The sequence below is a fragment of the Bison bison genome, unplaced genomic scaffold (assembly GCF_000754665.1).
Source record: "Bison bison bison isolate TAMUID 2011002044 unplaced genomic scaffold, Bison_UMD1.0 scf7180017864471, whole genome shotgun sequence".
NCBI lineage: Eukaryota > Metazoa > Chordata > Mammalia > Artiodactyla > Bovidae > Bison > Bison bison.
In genome coordinates, this window is record NW_011495032.1 from 33,231,483 (window position 1) to 33,246,808 (window position 15,326).

Here is a 15,326-nt window from a genome sequence, read left to right on the forward strand (position 1 = left end):
AAGTCACTAACCAACTAAAATATAAATCAATCCAATGACTTTTATGATTAACAAGTTCTGCTTACATTCCATCCTTATAAAATGATTAGAAACTGACTTCCCTAAGAACAAAAACATTATTTTGAAAATAGTGAAATGTTTTTTTTTTTTTTAATTTAATTTTATTTTTAAACTTTACATAATTGTATTAGTTTTGCCAAATATCAAAATGAATCCGCCACAGGCATACATGTGTTCCCCATCCTGAACCCTCCTCCCTCCTCCCTCCCCACACCATCCCTCTGGGTCATCCCAGTGCTCCAGCCCCAAGCATCCAGTTGAATTTTATGATGATTAATATATAAGTCTCGACTTTTGGAGCAATACATAATTATATTCGTCAAAAATTATTGACTATTTTTAAACACTCTGGCACTGTTCGCAATGGCCAATCCAAAGAAACAGATAACAATATGACTTCTTTCTATTGTGAATTTAAAAAGAAGCAAACATTGAAATCTCAAAATGATTCTAAGCTTATCCCTGAGGATTACTTTATTTGAGAGAAATACTGATAGTGAAAGTCAAAAAATGTCTGACCAAAATGCATGCAACAGAGGCCAAATAAATTTGAATTCAGGTCCTAAATTCAGATAACGCCAAACCAGGATATCTTCTCTGTGACGTACATGATACCTGCCTTGGTTTCTCACTTTGAACACAGTTACCATATCCCACCTGCCATACTCCTAGCTATCTTCACCAAATATGCTGGTCTCTGCTTAGGATTCCAGCTCAAGCACTGGTGAGAGGGTTCATTTCTAAGAGAATGTTAATAATTTCTGAATAGAGAAAAAGTGAAGGAAATTGGGTCAGCAAAACAATGTTCAGTTTTATGCAAATATCAATGCCCAGTTCTGTCACTAAAGGTTTCTAGCAATTTTACGTAATCACATTACTTAAATTATACACTTTGAAAGAGAAGTGTATAATTACACTTATACACATTAAGTACGTGATTTTTTATATTAGAAAATAAATGAACTGAGTGAAAGGGAGAAAGGAGAGAATTTCTTCAGAAGATCAGAATTCTAATCTTCAGCAGAATTGGGGAAAAGAGAGATCTTCATCAGAAAAGTTCTGTGATATTTTGATTTATAATAAGAAATATTATATTTGTCCTTCACTCCAGTTTCTGGCACAGAGCTGCTATAACTCCTGGAATTTTCTATGTGGTGAGAGTGATAAAGGTGTCTTTTGTAATGTTAATGAAGTGACTTTTGGGCTGCCCTTAGATCAAGTAGGTCTTCCCTGGTGGCTCAGATGGTAAAGAATCTGTCTGCAATGCAAGAGACCTGGGTTCAATCCCTGAGTCAGGAAGATTCCCTGGAGAAGGAAATGGCAACACAATCCAGTATTCTTGCCTGGAGAATCCCATGGAGAGAGGAACCTTGTGGGCTACCTTCCACGGGGGCCCAAAGAGTTGGACACGATTGAATGACTTTCACTTTGCACTTTAAATCAAGTAAGGATGGCCATTGGTTACTAGAGGAACCAACTGTGTGATTAGAAGGTTGGAAATTTCAATCCCATCCCCTGACATCCAGGGAGGAGAGAGGAGTTAGAAGTTGAATCAATCATCAATGGTCAACAGCAATGATTTCATTAATTTTAATGATGTAACAAAGCCTCCATAAAAAAAAAAAAAAAAAAAGACAAAAGAAGAGGGTTCAGAGAGCTGCCAGGGTGGTGAACACATGGAGATGTAGGGAGAATGGTGTCTCAGGCAGGCATGCTCCTCACAACTTTGCCTTCAACATCTCTTCTGTATGACTATTCTTGAGTTACATTCTTTAACAAAAAAAATTGATAATCTAGTGAGTAAATGGGTTTCCTGAGTTCTGTGAGCCATTTTAACACATCAATCAAACACAAAGAGGAGGTTATAGGAATCTCTAGTTTATAGCCAGCTGATCAGAAATACAGCTGACAATCCGATCTTGTGATTAGCATTTGAGTTGGAGAGTCATTAATCAGAACCTACAGTTTGTAGACAGTCTGTCAGAAGCACATGTAATAACCTGGGTTTATGATTGGATTCTAAAGTGAAGGGTGGTCTTGTAGGAACGGGGCCTTTACTTATGGAATCTGATGCCATTCCCAGGTAGATAGTGTCAGAATTGAATTAAATTTTCGGATAGCCTGTTGGTCCCAAGCATTGCTTGTTAGAGTAAAGAAACTTCCATACCTGCACACATATTGGAATTGGGTCCAGAAACCTGAAATAAATTTTAAAACATGCAGTGGGTGTTGTATGTATCATTGCACTTTCTTCACTGGATGCTCTTTATTATCTCTCCTTTTTTTAAACATCTTCAGACAATGAATTATGGAAAATCTACAAAGTAAATTTGTTAATTATTTCTGGAAAATGTAAGTATATGAATAGAAGGTAATATTTACGTAAAGCAAATTGCTTGTTATTTTGAAGCTAAAGAATAAAACTCAGTTTTGCTCATTAATCAAAGGATACCAGGGAAATACGTATATCAGTTTTATCAAATTCAATAAAGTGGCATTTTCTGTTTTACATAGAGATATTTATGAAACTGATTGTGTTATTTGTGAAGAAAAGCATGTTAAGCAAATAAAAAAAGATGGTATTGTAAAGGCAAAAGTTTAATTTCAGTACTTACCCTTTTAGGAAGATAACAAAATTGAAACTGTGGAACTAAAAATAGTGATGTCTTATGGCAATAAAGACAACAATATTTAGGAAAACAAAACCATTTTAAAACAATAAAGCTGATATAGTGAATATCACGTGAACAAATAGTTAATTTATTAATAATATATTATTTTGTGGAATGTATTTCTTAGGTTCCTATGGCATAAAAACAGAAAGAAACTCTTTAAAGTGATTTAACTTTAAAGGGAAAAAAGAAAATCCAGCCAAGTGGAATATAATCTTGCATAAAGGAGAAAAGTAGCAAGGGATTTTGGGATCCTCCAGTTCTGTGATTCTCATATGACAGGAGGAAAAATATACGAAGTTAAGTGAGCTGAACTTCTCAATCACTAAGCATATTTTCAAAGTGCAAGTCACTATGCTAAACAGAAATGAGAGCCTTGGAATAATGAAATATCCTATGAAAAATAAATGAAAGAAAAAGACATGTCTAATTACGAGAGGCAGATAGCTTCATTTAGCTTTTGAGATAAGAATTTTAGACTATAAACAACTTATTAAAACTCATCATTTGAAATCATCCCCTAAAATTATGAGAATTTTGTTTCAAGCAAGTTTGGTAAATTCAGACCTTGATGTAGAAGTTCATTTGGATAATCCAGGGGGCACTTTTTAAAAATTAAATTATTTTTTTGTGAGCACTTCTAAATTATTAATTCCACTACTCTTTGGCTTAAGGCTTAACTTTTGGGATCACTGACATATTTGCAAACCCTCTGTCCTTAGAAAAATGCAGATCTACTCATGCATAAGACATTGTATTTCCAAGGGCACTTGGAGTTTTAGGTTTAGAATCTCTAGTTTATGCCCTTATTTAACTATGTCACCCCTTTGGAGTAGGACAATTTATCAAGTAGTGTTTTTTATTTAATTTTTTTGTTTTCCCATAAGACAATTTAAAGAAGATAGAAATGGTGCATTTTGCTCCAGAAGATAGTAAACCAGTAATATTATGCAGGTTATGCCTGATACAAAAGTGTGTGGCAGTGGAGGTGGGGTGGGGGTGGAGATGGGCTGAGGGTTGAGGGTTAAAATCATCAATTCATGAGGCTGTTAGCTGAGTTGTAGACAGCTTGGAGAGGAAGAGCATTTTAACTGATTTGCCCAGAAGGATGCCTTTTCAATTGTTTGTGTTGGTTCCTGCCCTTCATTCCAGGTCCTCTAATTTGACTATTTATGTACAATGAGCATAAAGAAAATGTACTTGTATACAAAGGAATACACACACACACACACACACACACTCCACATAAAGAGATTTTGAAAATTAATTTAGTTTAGTTTTCCAAAACTAGATTATTCTGGATCTAGTTTTCATTCATACTTTTTAATCTCATTTCCACTCTTACAAAGATGATTCTTTCTTTGTGTTTCAACTCATCATTGATGATCTAGATATGACAAAAAAATATTCACCAAGGTAGATTCTCTTTTCTTCCTAGCAAGTATGGTCTAACATTGATACATCATGTTCAGTTAGTAGGAAAGATTATTGTGTATTCCATACAGCTCTGGACACAAACTGTCTAAGAAAAGAGGCTTGGGTCTCCTTATGAGAGAAGAGGATTTTTATTTAATTCTTGCCTATATGTGTACGACGGCTTCACCTCCATCGCTCACTGGGAGTTTGGATACTTAATCTATATCTCACTTTTCATCTTATTAGCCCTCCTGGATCAGTGCTTGTTGAAACACACTATAGCATCCCCTCAAGCCAAACTCTGTCCGTGTAGAAAAGCACATCTGTTCCCTCCAAATCTCTGCCCTGCCTAAGTAACCATTCTCAGGTGGCTTCTAGAAAAACGGAAACTTTATGAGTCCAAACGATACCCACTTTTGCCACCTTAGTTAGACTCTCTACTCAAGCAGAGAGCCCTGGCTAGCTAAGAGAATTCTGATGGATTTACATAGAGCCAAAACCCTCCTATCAAGAGAAATCTTTCTTTCAGTGCCTTCAATAAATTTTCCTTCAAACACAGAAGACCCCTGTGACTCTGAGGCTTTTTTAATTATTATTATTATTTATTTTATTAGCAGCTATTTGCTATTTCTCTTGCAAAGAATTCTGTCATGTGCCTTTATGTTTATTGTCTAAATTGAACAACCTTTTATGGTCAAGTTTAGTGCAAATTCAGTCTTGCTACCAACATGCTCACCAAACGTACAATAAATATTTGTTGCTGTTGATGAGTTCAAGAACTGGATCTTGCCAGTGCCCACTCTGATCGACAGCTGCACCAGAATCAGATGTAGTCATTGTCTAGCATCAGCCCCCACATGCTACAAAAATCTGGAGAGGCTGTCAGGACGCCTAGTGTATGGCACTCTGCCCTCCATCCCAGGTGTTACGGGTTCAACCTCCCTTGTGTCGGTCCAGCCCTGATGGCATGACGCAGAGTTAAAGTTGCTGCAGATGCTTTTGATTCAAATGCATGCTGAGCCCTCCCTGATCAGCATGTTCCTTTGGGCGATATCACAATTTCAGCTTGTTCAAGCTGTCTACATTCCTGTTTACTTAGGTTTGCAAATGGAACTTTAGGACTCAGATTAGTACTGACAGTACAACCTGCAATGGTTCTAAATCCTCGTTTGCCTTCATTCTGAGGGACAGTGCTCTATTTTCAGAGCAATATTGTTTCATATCAAAATTGCTCTCCTGGTTTGAAAACATAATGACATGAAGACACATGTCATGAAACCCTGCATTCTCAATTTTAAATGCAGTGATCTGGGAGTGAAAAACAGCACCAAAGGGCATCAAATTCCTTGACCACTGGCGTTGTTTCTTCCTTTTGTTTTTCCCAAGAAGCACAGAGGCATGTGTAAACAAGAGAAAAGATGTATTCAAGGTGGTAATTCAATGGTGCATGAAGATGATACTTTTTTTTTTTTTTCTTAATCTATAAACAATTTCTGACCTACAGGGTTTTCTCCTGCTGGGGTTCTGATTGTACTACTTAGAGATGCAATAGCACAATGAACTGAGGGTAAGTCACACTGCCTCCAACAGGCAGGATTCGAGGCTGGACGGTCAAAGGAAAGAAACCTCAGAGAGAATGAACCACTTTTCATTCTAGCTCATTCCTATTAGATGGGAAACCTGGGGGTAAAGTCACAAAAATATAGCCTGTTTCCTTCTGGAACAATCGTCAATTTGTATGTGAGCCGCCGTGTTCACTCCTGGCTGCATGTCAGATTCATCTTAAGAGATTTTTCAAAATCTACATACCTGGGTGCCATCCAGACTAACTTAAATCAAGATTTCTGGGCATGAGGCCCAGGTCCTGGCATGATGCAGTGCTCCCCAGGCTCCTACAGTTGCCCAGATCAGCAGGATATCATGCTCTCTTTATCCAGACAGACAAGCAACCCCCTTGTTTTCCACCCCATACCTCACATGGGATGTCAGTGTTAAATGGTGCCTCTGATTATTGAGACCTTTTGGGATTCTGCATCAAAAACAGACTTGTCTCCTATAGGAGTCCTTCTTGCAGCCAGCTCCCTCCTCTGCAAACTTTCATTCACTTTCTGGCATCCAGAAATTAGTTTTCACCTCTTGTCTGATCTTATCTCCTCATTTTGAAGGATTTCTACATTCCCGCCCCCCTCCATTTGCTAGCATTTTAATAATGTCTTGAGAAAGAGTAGAGACCCCAGTATTTACTACACCATGTTTAACCAGACACATTTCCTTTTTTAATGTGTCTGAATCTCCCGTCTTTGGAGGGATCTTTGCTAAATGTCTTGCTTTCCCTGACTGTCCATCTCTCTAGCCTCCACTAGAGAACTCTATTGCAACCACCTAAGACAACTGCACCTTCAGCCCTCATCTATCTCAGAAACATATATTTACTTGTCACACATCTTTAGCCATTTCTAGTGTTGTGGGGAGGAAGAACAGTTCATGTTACTCCAGAAGCATACTTCTCTCTTCATCCCTCCATTCCACCTCCCTAGGTCAGTCAACACTCTCTCTTTTCAAAGTTCCCTTTCCCAAATCATTCGCATAGTCCACCTAGCAAGAGGTCTTTAAAACTCTCTAAATATAACTCCCTGTTACAACAAGATTAAGGCAGAAATGACAGTAAGTCAAAAGATTTAAGAAACGACTCAGATTTTTTAAAAGAGGAATCTTTGTAAACAGCGCTATAAATGAAATCTTGTTAAGATGAAAATAAAAAAGGACCTAGAGTCCTTGTTTTAAATAAAAACAATAAAGTATGTGGTCAAAAAATTCATAGAACGGAACTGTAGAACATGAAATTGGTAAGCTTTTCATCAGCTCCCACAAAACTCCATCCCAAGACTAACTATTGTTAACTAAATGTTGAGTTTTAAACTAGCTTTTTCACTCCCCCCTTTCACTTTCATCAAGAAGCTGTTTAGTATCTCTTCACTTTCTGCATATCTGAGGTTATTCATATTTCTGCTGGCAGTCTTGATTTCAGCTTGTGCTTCATCCAGCCTGGCATTTCACATGATATACTCTGCATATAAGTTAAATAAGCAGGGTGACAATATACAGCCTTGTACTCTTTTCCCAATTTGGAACCAGTCCATTGTTCCATGTCTGGTTCTAACTGTTGCTTCTTGACCTGCATACAAATTTCTCAGGAGGCAGGTAGGTTTCTCTGGTATTTCCATCTCTTTATGAATTTTCTACAGTATGTTGTGATCCACACAGTCAAAGGCTTTGGCGGAGTCAATAAAGCAGATGTTTTTCTGTAATTCTCTTGCTTTTTGTATGATCCAATGGATGTTGGCAATTTGATCTCTGGTTCCTCTACCTTTTCTATATTCAGATTGAATATCTGGAAGTTCTCAGTTCACATACTGTTGAAGCCTAACCTGGAGAACTTTGAGCATTGCTTTGCTAGCTTGTGAGATGAGTGCAAATGTATGGTAGTTTGAACATTCTTTGGCATTGCCTTTCTTTGGGGTTAGAATGAAAACTGACCTTTCCAGTCCTGTGGCCACTGTGAATTTTCAAAATTTGCTGGCATATTGGGAGAGTGATAAAGCTAATTTAGAACTCAAAATTCAAAAATCTAATATCATGGCATCCACTCCCATCACTTCATGGCAAATAGATGGGGAAACAAGGGAAACAGTGACAGACTTTATTTTCTTGGGCTCCAAAATCACTGCAGATGATGACTGCAGCCATGAAATTAAAAGATGTTTTCTCCATGGAAGAAAAGCAATTACCAACCTAAACAGCATATTAAAAAGCAGAGACATTACTTTGCTAACAATGTTCTAATCAAAACTATGATTTTTTCAGTAGTCATGTGTGGATGTGAGATTTTGACCATAAAGAAAGCTTAGAGCTGAAGAATTGATGCTTTCAAACTGTGCTGTTAGAGAAGACTCTTGAGAGTCCCTTGGACTACAAGGAAATCCAACCAGTCAATCCTAAAGGAAATCAGTCCTGAATATTCATTGGAAAGACTGATGCTGAAGCTCAAAGTCCAATACTTTGGCCACCTGATGTGAAGAACTGACTCACTGGAAAAGACCCTGATGCTGAGAAAAATGGAAGTCAGGAGGAGAAGGGGACGACAGAGGATGAGATGGCTGGATGGCATCACCGACTCGATGGACATGAGTCTGAGTGAACTCCGGGAGTTGGTGATGGACAGGGAGGCCTGGCGTGCTACAGTTCATGGGGTCGCAAAGAGTTGGACACAACTGAGTGACTGAACTGAGCTGAACTAAATACTAATACTTTATTCACCATACATTCACGAATACAGAAATATATATATATATATACATGCATATATATATATACATAACTTGCGATATTAATGTTTTGCTCCATAAAAAGAATTTCACTTCTAACTCTGCTCTACAACATTTTAAATTTGATATAATGTGGAAGTCTAGAAAAAATTCAAACTTGCATGTCCAATTTGATGACAGTAGAAATGTCTATGGGAAGTAAACAGGGAATATTTGATCATCATGAAGAAATACTCAATATCCAACCAACATTACTTTATCTTTGAAAAATCTGAAAGCATCTCTAAAAAGGAAACTTTTGCAGAACTTATAAACTTCTTCTGTCTCAAGTTATTTCTCAGTGTTGGTTTAATTATAATTTTAATTACCTTTTTCTTACTTTTTTCAGTGTTAGCAGTAATGGAAAATTCAGATGAATTACTGATGCCATCTCTAGAGAGATACCTGAATTCAGTTCAAAACAAAATCACCCTGATCTGTAAACACTTTAATAAATTCACTGAAGCTTAATAACTTCAATTGTTCTCACCATCACATATGTCCCTAAAACCACGCTAATTGCATATGTTTCACAACTGTAACAAAAATAATTATTTGCAACTTCAAGATTTTGAAGCTCTGCCAGTGTCAAAAATAAGAACAAGCTAAACCCAATCTACGTGCTTAACCATATTTAAAAATTTGAAACTCTGGTTTGTATTTAGAAGTTTATTACAATTACATGACATGTGTGTATATATGTAGATATTTAAATGCATATATACATATGAGTATATTATACATACATTTAAATTCAACATAACCTTTACACTCATACACACATGCACACACATAGTTTCAGTTCAGTTCAGTCGCTCAGTCGTGTCCGACTCCTTGCGACTCCATGAATCACAGCACACGAGGCCTCCCTGTCCATCACCAACTCCCGGAGTTCACTCAAACTCATGTCCATCGAGTCAGTGATGCCATCCAGCCATCTCATCCTCTGTCGTCCCCTTCTCCTCCTGCCCCCAATCCCTCCCAGCAACAGGGTCTTTTCTAGTGAGTTAACTCTTCGCATGAGGTGGCCAAAGTATTGGAGTTTCAGCTTCAGCATCAGTCCTTCCAGTGAACACCGAGGACTGTTCTCCTTTAGGATGGACTGGTTGGATCTCTCAAGAGTCTTCTCCAACACCAAAGTTCAAAAGCATCAATCCTTCAGTTCTCAGCTTTCTTCAGAGTCCAACTCTCACATCCATACATGACCACTGGAAACACCATAGCCTTGACTAGACGAAGTTTTGTTGGCAAGGTAATATCTCTGCTTTTCAATATGCTATCTAGGTTGGTCATAACTTTCCTTCCAAGGAGTAAGCGTCTTTTAATTTCATGGCTGCAGTCACCATCTGCAGTGATTTTGGAGCCCAGAAAAATAAAGTCTGACACTGTTTCCACTGTTTCCCCATCGATTTCCCATGAAGTGATGGGACCAGGTGCCATGATCTTTATTTTCTGAATGTTGAGCTTTAAACCAACTTTTTCACTCTCCTCTTTCACTTTCATCAAGAGGCTTTTGAGTTCCTCTTCACTTTCTGCCATAAGGGTGGTGTCATCTGCATATCTGAGGTTATTGATATTTCTCAAGTTCTTAGAAAAATGGAATTAGAGGTCACTTGAGGGCTTCCCTCATGGCTCAGACGGTAAAGTGTCTGCCTGCAATGCGGGACACCAGGTTCTTTCCCTTGGCCGGGAAGATGCCCTGGAGAAGGAAATGGCAACCCACTCCAGTACTCTTGCCTGGAAAATTCCATCAACAGAGTAGCCTTGTAGGCTACAGTCCTTGGGGTCACAAAGAGTCGGACACAACTGAGCGACTTCACTTCACTTCTCTCCTTGAGAGCTGAGTTGAATTTTTTTTTTAATAGTCTCAAATTATCTTTTTAAAGTATCCTCTTTTTAGATAAAATCATACAATACTTCTGTTTTAAAAAAAAAAACACACATTTAGGAAATTTTAAAGATTAAATATAATTCTGCTAATTTGATGCTTTCTCATAGCATCTCTGTGTAAAACCAGAGGACTGGATGCCAGTGGGAGGTCTGGTGGTGGTGGATGTGGGGACCCACTTTTGTCCTGTTCTTGAATGTCTAAATCTATAGCTACTTCACACAGAAGAATCAGTTAGGCCTGGTTGGCTGGTATATTATCAGGTATAAAATGAGGCAGTTTGGATTTCAATAAATGACCCCAAGCCACTACCCACCTCCTTTCACTTAGAGTTGTAAAGAAGTGTGTCACAGCTCTTAGACCTGGGGGGATGCTGAAGACAGACTTTCTCCTCAAGAGTCCACACTGGGCTTTGCTCAACTGGAAACAAATGGGGATATGAGCAGGGATCACATTAGAGAAACTAAACATCTCGGAGGTTAAGTATCTAAAACTATGTGACAATTCAATCTCATCAAATAGGTCTTGAAAACCTATACTGTGTCCAGAATAGGACTAAACTATGGGGTTAACTAAAGGAAGTGGCGCTATTCTGTATTTTATAATCTGAGCTGGTTGCAGAAGTTAGTTTAAAACAGGAACCAGGTTCGATGCATGAAACAGGGTGCTCAGGGCAGGTGCACTGGGATGACCCTGAGGGCTGGGATGGGGAGGGAGGTGGGAGTGGGGTGCAGGATGGGGAACACATGTACACCCATGGCTGATTCATGTCAATGTATAGAAAAACCACTACAATATTGTAAAGTAATTAGCCTCCGATTAAAATAAATTAATTAAATTAAAAAATTAATAAAAATAAAACAGGAATCAATTTGAGAACAAAAGTCATTTAATTTTGAATATTAGAATTGCAAATTGTCGATTTCTGCCAATAGGCCATTACTGTGCTCGTGATAAATAGCCAAAATGGACAAGGCATATACCCTCAGATAACTGAGGGTCCTACTGTCTTTCATCGTCTCTATTCTCTCACTCTAGGAGCCATCCTAACTCTTTTGGTTTCCTTCCTGGACTCTGCCCACACCCCCTTATCTATCTCCCATCTTATGCAGAGCAGACACTCTAAAGTCTTGGCAGGGATGGGTCGTTAGAGAAGTCAGCACTCAGCTTACAGGTACAGAGGTGATCTGCAATAAATACAAATTCTCCTCAACGTTTCTTTTCTCTATTTAACCTCCTTATCTGTGTCATTGTGCGTATATAGCAGACACATCCCAACATACCTCTGAAAATGGATCTCTGCTGCTGAACCACTGGTTGACAGTTACGTGCATACAGGGAGTTTTTTTTATGAGATGTGGACTCATTTTTTTTTTTCAGGAATGCATCCATTAGGATAATAGAAACATTCTATAACTTTAAAATTACAAAAGAATAATAATACAGAAATTGACTAGTTGCAATTATATGAAGGCTGTAGCCATAATTGAGTTGCTAACTATGTTGAAATACAATGAATTAATAAGGTAAGAATCAAAGTTTAGGAAAGAAATCCCCTCCACATCACTAAATACATAGTACTGATATGCCTTGATTTTAATTTGTTCTATGACTATGTTGCTTCTGGTTGGTGCTGTGCTTGCAATGGAATCAGCTGTGATTAATTAACTCCATTAGGAAACTCAAGTATGAAATATTTCAAATCAACTCAAAGTGCATATTTGAAAATTATAAATGGTTTTAAACTTTAAAATCAATCCATCATCTTCTCCAGAACTAGGTTTTCCCCAGTATTAATGTTGCCTCCAATTATGCACATTTTTGCATGTTACTATTAACTACAGGTCTCACAGGGGAAAGTCTCAGGCTCAAATTTGCAGTTTTAAGATAATTTACCCATCACTTCTTTTTATAACAGAGTTTTAAGTATAAATACACATGACTTCCTCTAGTGGCTTTGGTACTGCCTTTCTTTCTATTAATAGTTCCTCTCTTTTTGCTTAGCTAGGCCTTTTGAATTTTCTTCAGGAAACCATGCCTCAGAAAGCATAGATGAAGCCCTAGCTGCTTCAATTTGGGATTCATCACTGAATTTGAACCAAGTTCACACCCTCTTTTGCTGTTCCCAGTTAATGATGAGCATGGGAACTTTGGGTAGCAGTGCCCACCGTTTCCTGCCTGCCCAGGACTCATCCAAAGGACAGCCTATGCTGGGGAACTTCCCATTGTTTCAGCCAAAATTTTTGGAGGAATCAATTGCACATGACATCTTCCTACTCAGTCCTTCCTTCTCTTTCTCCTTTCACAGATATCAGATCCACAGCTTGGTGTGACATTTCTCCCCTCCTACTCCTTTACTCTCTCATGTTTATCCTTTACAGGTATTTCCTGTAATACCTGTATTTCAGGTATTTCCCCCAATAAATCTCTTATACATCTACCTAATTTAGTCTGCTTCTTTGAAAATCTAAACTTTTTATAGGATTATTTCAACTGTCCCTTTAAATGTTAAAGTTTCCCTTGGTTCCATTGTCCACTTTTTGTACTTTGTACCATAACTCATTTTAATTACTTCCATATATATACAGTGTCAGACTTTATTTTTGGGGGCTCCAAAATCACTGCAGATGGTGACTGCAGCCATGAAATTAAAAGACGCTTACTCCTTGGAAGGAAAGTTATGACCAACCTAGATAGTATATTGAAAAGCAGAGACATTACTTTGCCAACAAAGGTCCATCTAGTCAAGGCTATGGTTTTTCCTGTGGTCATGTATGAAAGTGAGAGTTGGTCTGTTAAGAAAGCTGAGAGCTGAAGAATTGATGCTTTTGAACTGTGGTGTTGGAGAAGACTCTTGAGAGTCCCTTGGACTGCAAGGAGATCCAACCAGTCCATTCTGAAGGAGATCAGCCCTGGGATTTCTTTGGAAGGAATGATGCTAAAGCTGAAACTCCAGTACTTTGGCCACCTCATATGAAGAATTGACTCATTGGAAAAGACTCTGATGCTGGGAGGGATTGGGGGCAGGAGGAGAAGGGGACGACAGAGGATGAGATGGCTGGATGGCATCATTGACTCGATGGACGTGAGTCTGAGTGAACTCCGGGAGTTGGTGATGGACAGGGAGGCCTGGCATGCTGCGATTCATGGGGTCGCAAAGAGTCGGACGTGACTGAGTGACTGAACTGAACTGAACTGATATGTATACAACATAGCATCTTTTTCTTAAGAGGTATCAAGTGTTTATCTTAGATACACGTCACTTTCTGGTCAAACAAAACTGTATGTATAGCTCATTGGTAGACATTTTAGTTTGCAAGACCTACAGGCACCATAAAATCAGCACATGAAGCACTGAGTGTATCAACATTCTGAACACACCAAAACCACTCTCTTATTACATAGGGGCTTCCCAGCTGGCTCAGTGGTAAAGAATCTACCTGAACTTCAGGAGACTGCCTGCAAAGCAGGAGATGCAGCTTTGATCTCCAGGTTGGGAAGGTCTCTTCGGTAAGGAAATGGCAACCTATTCTTGCCTGGGAAATCCCATGGACAGAAGAGCCTGGTGGGCTACAGGACTTGGGGTTGCAAAGAGTAGGATAGGACTGAGCAACTAAAGCACACAGCACATTATCTAGCTCAGTAAATTCTAATACTGTCAACTCAGTTACACAGCTGGTATTCCTTTCTGATTTCTCCATCCCTTCATCGAGTCATTACGATTTATCAATATTGCTTTCTGAATACTTCATGCCTCTATGCTTTTCATATTTTGCATCAGCTCTGAGTTAATGTTTACAAAGAGAGGGAAGCTAAATACCAAGTGTCTGCAAGGAGGCTTCCAAAGAGAACCAACCTTATTCAAGATGCATGAGTCCAGGAAATCTCAGCAAGTGAAAGTACCACTTATCTCTAATATGTGTGTGATGTGGGGCTAAAGACTGACGCATTGTTTAAAAGTCGATATATGCAGTTTTAGATTCTCCACAGCCAGGCAATTGCTGGATCCTGAAAGTTTCTTCTGAAGATAAACAGTCAGAGCAGGTTCAGAATCTAGGGGACTCTGCAAAATACAGGAGGGGTGGGTGCTGATCTGAGAAGCAAAGTGCTATGCCTTGAAAGGCAAAATTCTTCCTCCTGGATACTGCTTGGCTCCAATAACTTTGGTTTGGAGTCAGGCATAAAATCACCACCTTTCGCCTCTCCCCTAAGATAAGAAATTGAAAAAATCTTATTAGGGGGAACTGAACAGCCCATAGCGAAAGACAAAAGACAGTGACTTGGGATGGTTCTCTAATTACATAGCTGAGTTCCTCCTGGATCAGATCTGCTAGCAAAGTTCATCAGTGGACAACTTCCACCATAATCACAAGGCTTCCATGTCATTTTTCAGTGGTTTGTCTTAGAAAGAAATGGTCAACCCCCAAACTGCCAACTTCCAGTGTAAGAACAGGCTAAAAACATTTTCCTATAAGAAAGACTCAAAATGTTTAACTTTCATTCATCTTTTATCAGGGAGAAGAAAGAAAGAGAGGAGTTAATAAGAGAAAAACAATGGTTGAAACAGAAATGAGACCCACAGGAGAGACAGGGAAAACCAGAGGGAGAACTCTGCTTACCACTAAGGAGAAATACTCCCACTAGGAACACAGAGGTCTCCTGGAAGTACCCTCAGTGGGTGAAGGTAAGAACAGAGATTGATGTATATGACAAGACACAAAATAGCATTTGGGTAGTTTTATGCTTCTCTTAGTTGATTTGGGAAGAATATTTGATGGAATGCAGGAAACGACAATAATTAGCTCTAGGAATGTTTTTTAAGGAAATATAATCAGAGAAGACAACCTAGAAGAGATCTATGTGAATACAATTACAATAAGATAAAAGTTGAATATGGATTTAACTAAAATTTGTAGATACTAAAAA